The following is an 8,369-nucleotide window of genomic DNA, read 5'->3' on the forward strand; positions in this document are numbered from 1 at the left end:
ATGTGTGGGTACAATAAATCAATAAATTATCATCTGGTTCACGTCTTTAGCGTTACTGACTTCAGCCCTGACTCACTAACAGTTCAAACTAAATCATTAATTCCCCAGACACGGCTAAATTAGAGGGTGCTAAATATTGTCAGAGGATAATAAGAGAATAAGTACACAAGAAGGCCCTATTCATAAGCAGAGTAAACATGTGTTTTGTGGTTTTAGTGTGAACAATAGGAAGAATCTAGTTTAGACTTTAAATATATGTAATCAGAATTTCATGGTAATGTCCTGTCATGTGCAATCATTACAGTGACCGCAACAAAAGCCACATCATTCACATCAGATTTTTTTCCTTCTATATCCTTAGTTTGCTAAAGTATCCACTAGTTCCATTGCTTTTCTTTCAGCAGTCAATGAAATAAATCCTTTGTTCACAGAAACAAATATCGATTTCCACTAAAGCAGGGGTGTCCAAAGTCCGGCCCGGTTGACTTTCAAAATATATTACATGTGGCCCGCCACAAAATATTGGTCAACCAAGCAAGATCACTTTGCATTTTACCTGTTCACCTCACAATGCTGACCAGATAAAATGAGGAACTATCATACAGTTTGTAGATATGCATCAAATGGGAAGTATGCAGGCAGAACTAATGTGTTTTCATAATTAGACAGTAAACAAGAAAACAGAACAGTTACCTAACAACAGACATTTCCTATAGCAGACATGGCCACGGCAAAGAAGCATAAATTCGACAGCGAAGACCACCACTTTTAGAAGCCATGGAAGGTTGAATACATTTTTACTGAAAGATTGTGCGGCAGTAGCTCAGTCCATAGGGGCTTAGGTGGGGAAGTGGTGGGTAACCGGCTCAAGTCCCCATCCAGACTGAGTATGGAGCATGGACTGGTGGCTGGAGAGGTGCCAGTTCGCCTCCTGGGCACTGCCAAGATGCCCTTGTACAAGGCACCAAACCCCCAATTGAACCCCAACAGCCCCCTCACCCTGACATCCCTCCATTTAATGCATGTATAGTTCCTATTTGTGCATGTGTGTGTATTTCAGGCCTGTGTGTTCATGACAACAGAGTGAAAAAATTGAATTTCCCCTCAGGGATTAATAACAAAGTATATCTTCCTCTTCTTCTTAAAACAGTTACATGTGTCTCGTTTGATTGTATTTTTTTAATAACCTATATGATGTGAGAAGCAGCTGGCCCCCTGGCATTTTCACATTATCTAATCTGGCCCCCCTTCAAAAAGGTCTGGACACTCTGCACTAAAGTAACAAACCCTCCTAAATTCCCATCAGCTACATGTCCCCATGTCTACATTTATTCTCATAATTAACTATTACAGTCAATAAAGAAGACACATCTTCACCAAATGTGTAAGTCAGGAATGGGAGCATCAAAGCAGTGGACTTAAAGGCCTCACACACACACACACACACACACACACACACTAACACAAGTGTTTGTAATTACAGTGGCTGATTAGGTACCAATTGTGTCCATGTGCATGTATTGATAATAATGATAAATATATAACTTGTCCACCCTAAAAGGGGCGAAAGAGTTAATAGGAGGTTAAGGGAGATGTCAGTAAAGCACAGTCTGGAAACACCCACAGTGCTCCAATCAGCCAAAAATAAATATCACATGTGTAGGTTTACATGGCTGTGCGGGTCTTTATCATCACTCATCATCATCACAATATCACATGCAAAATGTACTCAAAAGTATCAAAAGTAATAGTACTCATACTCTCTTTATCACAGGATTTTTGTCATTGATTATAAGTAAGCAGCATTTTCACTGCACAGAAACATGGACTCATCTATCCAAGCCAGTAGAGAGCGCTGTTGTGTTGTGTTTACATGTGAACGACCCAGTTTCAGGATGTGTCTGTGCCAAAGTTACTTCATGTTGGGACTGTTGTTTACACACACTGTTTCTGTGCTGAGCATGTAGAGAACAGCATTGGGACAACTTTTCATAATTAGTATCCTCTTCAGAACTCACTGCTGAAACCATACTTTTAGTTAGAAGGTGTTTTTGTAATGTATGTTTGTTTAATTTAAGAGAATTAGTTTGCCTGTGTGTATTTTTTTTTTTTTAATTTTATATACTTTATTAATCCCGGAGGGGAAATTCAACTTTCTTTGTTTTTTTTTTATATATTAGGGTTAGGGTTAGGGTCAGGGTTAGGTATGTGTGTATGCAGGTTGATATATGTATGCTGCATGATGCATAGCCTATGTAACATGCAGTGGTGTAAGAAGTACCCAGATTCTTTTTACCTGAGTAAAAGTACCAGTAGCACAGTGTAAAAATACTCCATAGTCCTTCAAGTAGTACTTTCACTGAAGTAGCACTTATGTAAAAGTACAGAGATATTATCAGCAAAATTTACTTAAAATATCAAAAGTAAAGTACTACTTCCACAGAAAATTAGCCTGGTGATTGACACATTATCATAAGTCATACTTTATTTTCAGATTGTTAAAGGTCCAGTGTGAAAGATTCAGTGGCATCTAGCTGTGAGGTTGCAGAAGTGGAACTTCACTGATGTGCTAAGCATGTAGGAGAATTGTGTTGGGTGAAGCGAAAACTGGAATGTGTTTAGTTTGTCTGTTCTGGGCTACTGTAGAACAACATGGCGGACTGAAGAAGAGAACCTAATGTGTATGTCGGTACAGCTCATTCTGAGGTAAGGAAAACACAGTGATTCTTAGTTTCAGGTGATGAAAACATAGTTATTTGTATTATATTTCATGTCTGCCAGAGATGCCCCTAAATTCTACACACTGGACCTTTAATACTGTAAATGACTGTGTGAATAGCATTTTATCCCTGTAGATGGTAAAAGTGCAGCTACTATTACTATTACTACTATTTCATATACAGTGAGTTTAGTCCAGCGATTTCCAGCCTAGAAGTCAGACCACCTGCAAAGGTCACAGGATAATTTAGGGGGTTGTTAGATGAGTGTGGTCGGAAGGAAGAATAAAAAGTGCTGTGACACAAATCTGTATTTTTTATAGCAGGGGCGTAAATATAGACAATGCAGACAGTGCAGAGAGTGCAGACAGTGCGGTTGCACTGAGGCCCGTGAAGTGGGTGGTCCATAGAGAGAGTGGGCCCTCCAACAATGTGTTGGGTGAAGAATGGGCCCTTATGAGTGATTGCCAAAGAACTGTCATTTAAATGAAAAACAGTGCCATTTGCTATATATGCCCTTGAAAAGGACAAAACCATCGTAGTCATACATATATATATATATATATATATATATTTATATTTATATATTGTAAAATAGTCTATAGCATCAAATTATATGCTTATTCCAAATAAGTTATAATAAATTAATAAAACTGTTAAATGTTGGTATTTTTGTGTCATATTCAGATGTGCAGTGATGATTGTTTGGTAATATGTATGTTGAAGTTATCCAGTGTCAAGTATCTGATCATGTGACAAGACAATATGTGAACAATAGCATGAGCTAGGACCCCTCACAACTACCTTACACCTCTGTTTCATAGTATCAATTTTTTTCTTTCTTGCGAAAGTTTGTGGGAGTTTTACCTCTTTGGGCCTCAAACAGTCATGTAAATTAATTCATGTGAGAAGTTTTGAGGGGAATCGCTCTTTAATGGAGCTGCTAACAACTCAAAGACATCTGTAATGTGACAAGAGGCCCCAACAAGACATTGTTTTATTATAAGATGTCCCAAGCCAAAATTATTAGGGCATCCTAGGATATCATGTGTTCATTTTGTAAAATTTTCATCTGACAGGAACTAGAAACTAGCTGTCCAGTGACTGTAGCGGAATTAATACTGTGAGCGCAAGCACCTCAAAATTGTACCTATATGTTCTTAATGATATTCCACCACTGGTATCATGTTGTATGGATATCTTTTACTTTTCATTTTTCTTATTAAGCACTTTTTTATCGTTGGTTTTGATGAGATGCTACATAAATAAGCTACTGTTATAATTGCCATGTGAGTATTTTACGGCCTATTTGCCCACCTGTTGATATTTTGACTATGTTTGTGTCGATGTCTTTGTTATTACTCATCTCCAGAGAAACACGTCCTTTACTTTCACGGTTTTGTGTGAAGGATCAGCAATCTAGATGCCAGAGAATGCAAACATAATGTACAAGTTGTGCAGCTGATGTTGGTTATTGTTTTTCAAGAGTCACTGACCTTATTCTTTCAGTAAAAGGCCACTGTGAGCATGTTTATAGGCATGTCTTTCAGCTGCCCTCACAGATGCTGTGGTGTCTAACAACTTCTCTATGTTGTATCTTTTTTTTTTAATTTCCAAATTCAGCATTTCTTTGTCTTTGATCCACCTTCTTGTTTTTTGTTAAGGAAAGTTGGCAGAAATGAAAAGTTGGAAGTGGACTGGAAAGGAAAGAGGGCAAACTGAATGGGAGAAAACCTTTGAGAGTTAATGTACTCCTTTATCTTTTCTCTCTCTTTCAGTGTAAAACGCTCACTTTCTCTGCCTGGATCACCTTATACCATTCTCAGGTTCAGCCTATCAGCACCTTTTTGTGTAGAGCTCTTGTTACCCCACCCCACCCTTGGGAAGATGGCATTATACTGTATTTGGAAGGGTAACAGAGCTCCCTCTATCTCCCTGAGACATGCCACTGACCTGTAATTAAGTCCCATTGTACTATTCAGAGGAAACTCCTCACCAAAACGGACAGAGGGCAATGTGTGTGGATTTCCAACAGCCCCGATACCGCTGTGACTAATGCTCCACCACACAAGCTGGGTTTATCAAAATGGACCACATGCAGCACACATTAGGGCTCGCATTTTCCCTCTCCAGAGAACTCAAAGCTATGTTGATTGATAATGAGATACAATCCACACTGTCCATCTCTCATTAGTGAGCCATTGCTGGCTGCTTCTGTCTGTGTTCTCACCGCTAGCTCTCTCTCTCTCTCTCCCTCCCTCTTTCTCTGCCTCAGCCTAGTGCCCTCCCCTCCACCCCATCCCCGCCATTCAACCCCATTGATCATGCATGCAGAAATTTAACACACCCCTTAATTCCTGTCCAAATAGCCCCTGTCCCACTTCCAGAGCTTCATCTGCTCGTCTGCAGAGGATAGAGTAGGCCTGTGTGCGGGCAGGACACTGGCTGCAGCACTCAGTGAGGATAAACTGTGGCGGAGAGGACAATTACGAATCTAAATCTGTGCCCAAACATCCTGCATTACACACTCTGAGCTTGTAGTGTTGCTCTGACTGAGTGTGTTACAGGTATGTGTGTATTTAGGAGACATAACCAGCACTATAAGTGTCTCCAAATCTCCAAACTTTGCATTAAACTCTGAACACTGGGTAGGACAGCACCCATTTTTACACCCACTGCAAGTCAAAGCTGTCTTTGAGTTGCTTCAGCTATTGATTGGCCTTAACATTGGTTAGCGGGTCACATGTTGAGTCAGTGTTGAGAAGATTAGCTGGAGCTGGCTTTGGTACTAATTAAATACTTAAACCCCAGCAATGAATGAGCACACAACACACAAACCTCCTGTTATACCACATCACATAAGCCGGTTTGCAGTATGGCAGCATGTATTAAGACAAACACATTGGTGCTGATGATATCCAGACTGAGAACACTGATACAAATAAAGTCTCCACAGATATTCACTTAAAATGACTTAACAAAAAACCCATTGGTGAATTGAAAAGGTTAGTGAAATTATAGTTAATGAATTAGTTAACAGTCAGTGATAACAGAGGGGTGAAAAATACAATAAAGTAATTATGCAACACACTATAAGGGCCTCTGGGTGTATTAAAGGAGCAGTACAACTCCATATTAGAGAAACATTGGCTTCATGACTTAGTGTTATTTTAGTCTGTTAGTAGAATTGAGGATTGATAAGTAAATCCTTAACCGACTGTTGGCAGTAAACTTATTCAATTTGTGGCTTCACTAACTTTTCTATGGAAACTGTATAAAGACAACACATTTGTAGAGTCGACTACAACATGGCCTGTTATCAGTAAAAGTTGTGTGTTTTACCAGATTAAATTAAAGGTGCATGATATTAATTTCCTCAAAAACCAAAAATGCCGTTTACATCCACATGTGGTGTGTCACAATGTGTCATATTTTTTTCCAGACTTTATTCATTTAGAGGACCTCTCAAAAATGACTATAGTACAAATGCAGATTGGTCCCTGTGACTGTAAATTGTGCCTGTTCACACTTTATTGAAACAAGGGTGGAAATTGCATCAAGTTGATTAAAATCAGCCAGAATGAGACAGGAAGTTATGAGATTGTGCCTTCATAATAAAGGCGTAATGTTTGTCACTTAGGGAAAGAAAACTGTAGTTGAAAACTTAAGGCTGTCTGATTCAGCTTTAGATTACCTATGGTTAGGATTTTCTGATGTTTTATTAGCCTCCATGATCTTATTTGACATCTCATAGGCCAAGCTGTTTTGCAAGTGTGATGTTTCCTTTCTGTTCAGTCAGGTAAAGCTCCAAAATACCTTTATAAATAACCAATTATTAGTATTAATAAGTTACTTTTAAAATCAAATTTCATCATAAGAATAATATTTATGGGGGCGTCGGTGGCTTAGTGGATAGAGCAGGTGCCCCATGTACAAGGCTGTTGCTGCAGCGGCCCAGGTTCAACTCCAGCCTGTGGCCCTTTGCTGCATGTCATTCCCTCTCTCTCCTCTCTCCCCCCTTCATGCTTGACTGTCCTATCAATTAAAGGCTAAAATGCCCTAAAAATATATATCTAAGAGTAATATTTATGGACTATATTATGTAGATAATAAGAAGGGTTTGTGTTTTATGATTTGATTTTCTTTCTTTTTTTCCCCACATACATAGGCTAAATAAGATTGTGCTTCACCTAAAGCTGGTATTATTTCCAACACTGACATAAAATGATATGGATTTGGTGCGTTCGCTCCTCATCTATAAATTCAGTCTAAAGACTGTCAGTGTAAGACATTTTTATTTTTAAGGCTTGCAGCCAGTGTGTGAGACTAAAAGTTCATCCCAGGAAAGACGAGCCCTCTACTAACCAAACACAACCGAATCACTCAGAACAGGAAATACCCAATATAAATAGGTCTTTATTTATTGATTAGTGAAATGGAATTATGCATTGGTTTGATATGATAGGCCTAAGTTGTTTCATTACAGTTAGCTACCTAATTTCAGCTAAACAAAAATCAACACTGAAATTAAATGGACTGATGCTAACTCCCAGACTGCTCTGAAATATTTAAGCAGTAGCGAAATCCAGAATTTTTTTAAATTGTGCATGCATTCGGGCACTCACAGTTGATATGATCCGCTATTGCCTGTCACTTTTCATAAATATCAGTGATCAAAATACATTGTTTTTACATTTCTCTATAGACTGTACAAGTAGCTACTACCCCAAGGCTGTAGGCACAGAGTTAACATAGGCCATTATATTATATATGATATTATATATTAGGTATCATAAGTAAGTACGGCTATACAGCATACTCTACTACTCTGTACATAAAGCATACATATGCAGCATAACCTAAGTGGCTGACACATCAACACTCGTATTACATTCTAATCTCATTACTTTTTAACGCATTAAAATGTGGCATTGATTGACAGTGATTGTAATTACCTACAGCAATCTGACAATGGCTTCTGCTGGGCTACAACATCAAATGTAAAATGTAATGACTGATTCATATTTGTAGCTTCAGGGAAGGTAAAAACAACAACAACAAAAGATGGAGTCACTCCTCAGCCACTCCCTTCCTCTCATAAAGACCAGTCCCTTATGAAAACCCTGTGTCCTCATATGAGGAAATCACATTTTGGGTTTACTTGACCTTATACTTCATTCTACTTAACTTAGACCTGTTGTCCTAGTTTGTGGACTCGTTTTTTTGCCACCAGTAAGAGCACAATACACCAATCCATGTAGGCTAAAAGCAAGATGGCAGCCATTTCTGCCAAGTCAGTCTCCATCTGATCCTAACACAAAAGGTCCAAAACCTGATCACATATTATGGTTGAAACTTGTTTAGTTATGATTAATAATGTTTGTCGCTTGATATGGCAACAATTTGACCAATTTTAGCAACAGTAACAGGTTGAGACCCTGTTAATTAGGAAGTACTGGTTTGAAGACATTGGGACTTTATTATCGTCTCGTTTGAGGACATTGGGACTTTGTTGTTGCTGACAATGTTTAGTGTTGTATACTTATCGGGTCCTATTGATGCTAAATAGCTAAGAGAAATTAAAAATGCATACAAATTTAAAGTTCAGGTCTTAGGAGAATCACGCCACCAGGTTTTTATTTTGAAAGGCTG

This window comes from Epinephelus moara, chromosome 8 (genome assembly GCF_006386435.1).
Source record: "Epinephelus moara isolate mb chromosome 8, YSFRI_EMoa_1.0, whole genome shotgun sequence".
Classification (NCBI taxonomy): Eukaryota; Metazoa; Chordata; class Actinopteri; order Perciformes; family Serranidae; genus Epinephelus; species Epinephelus moara.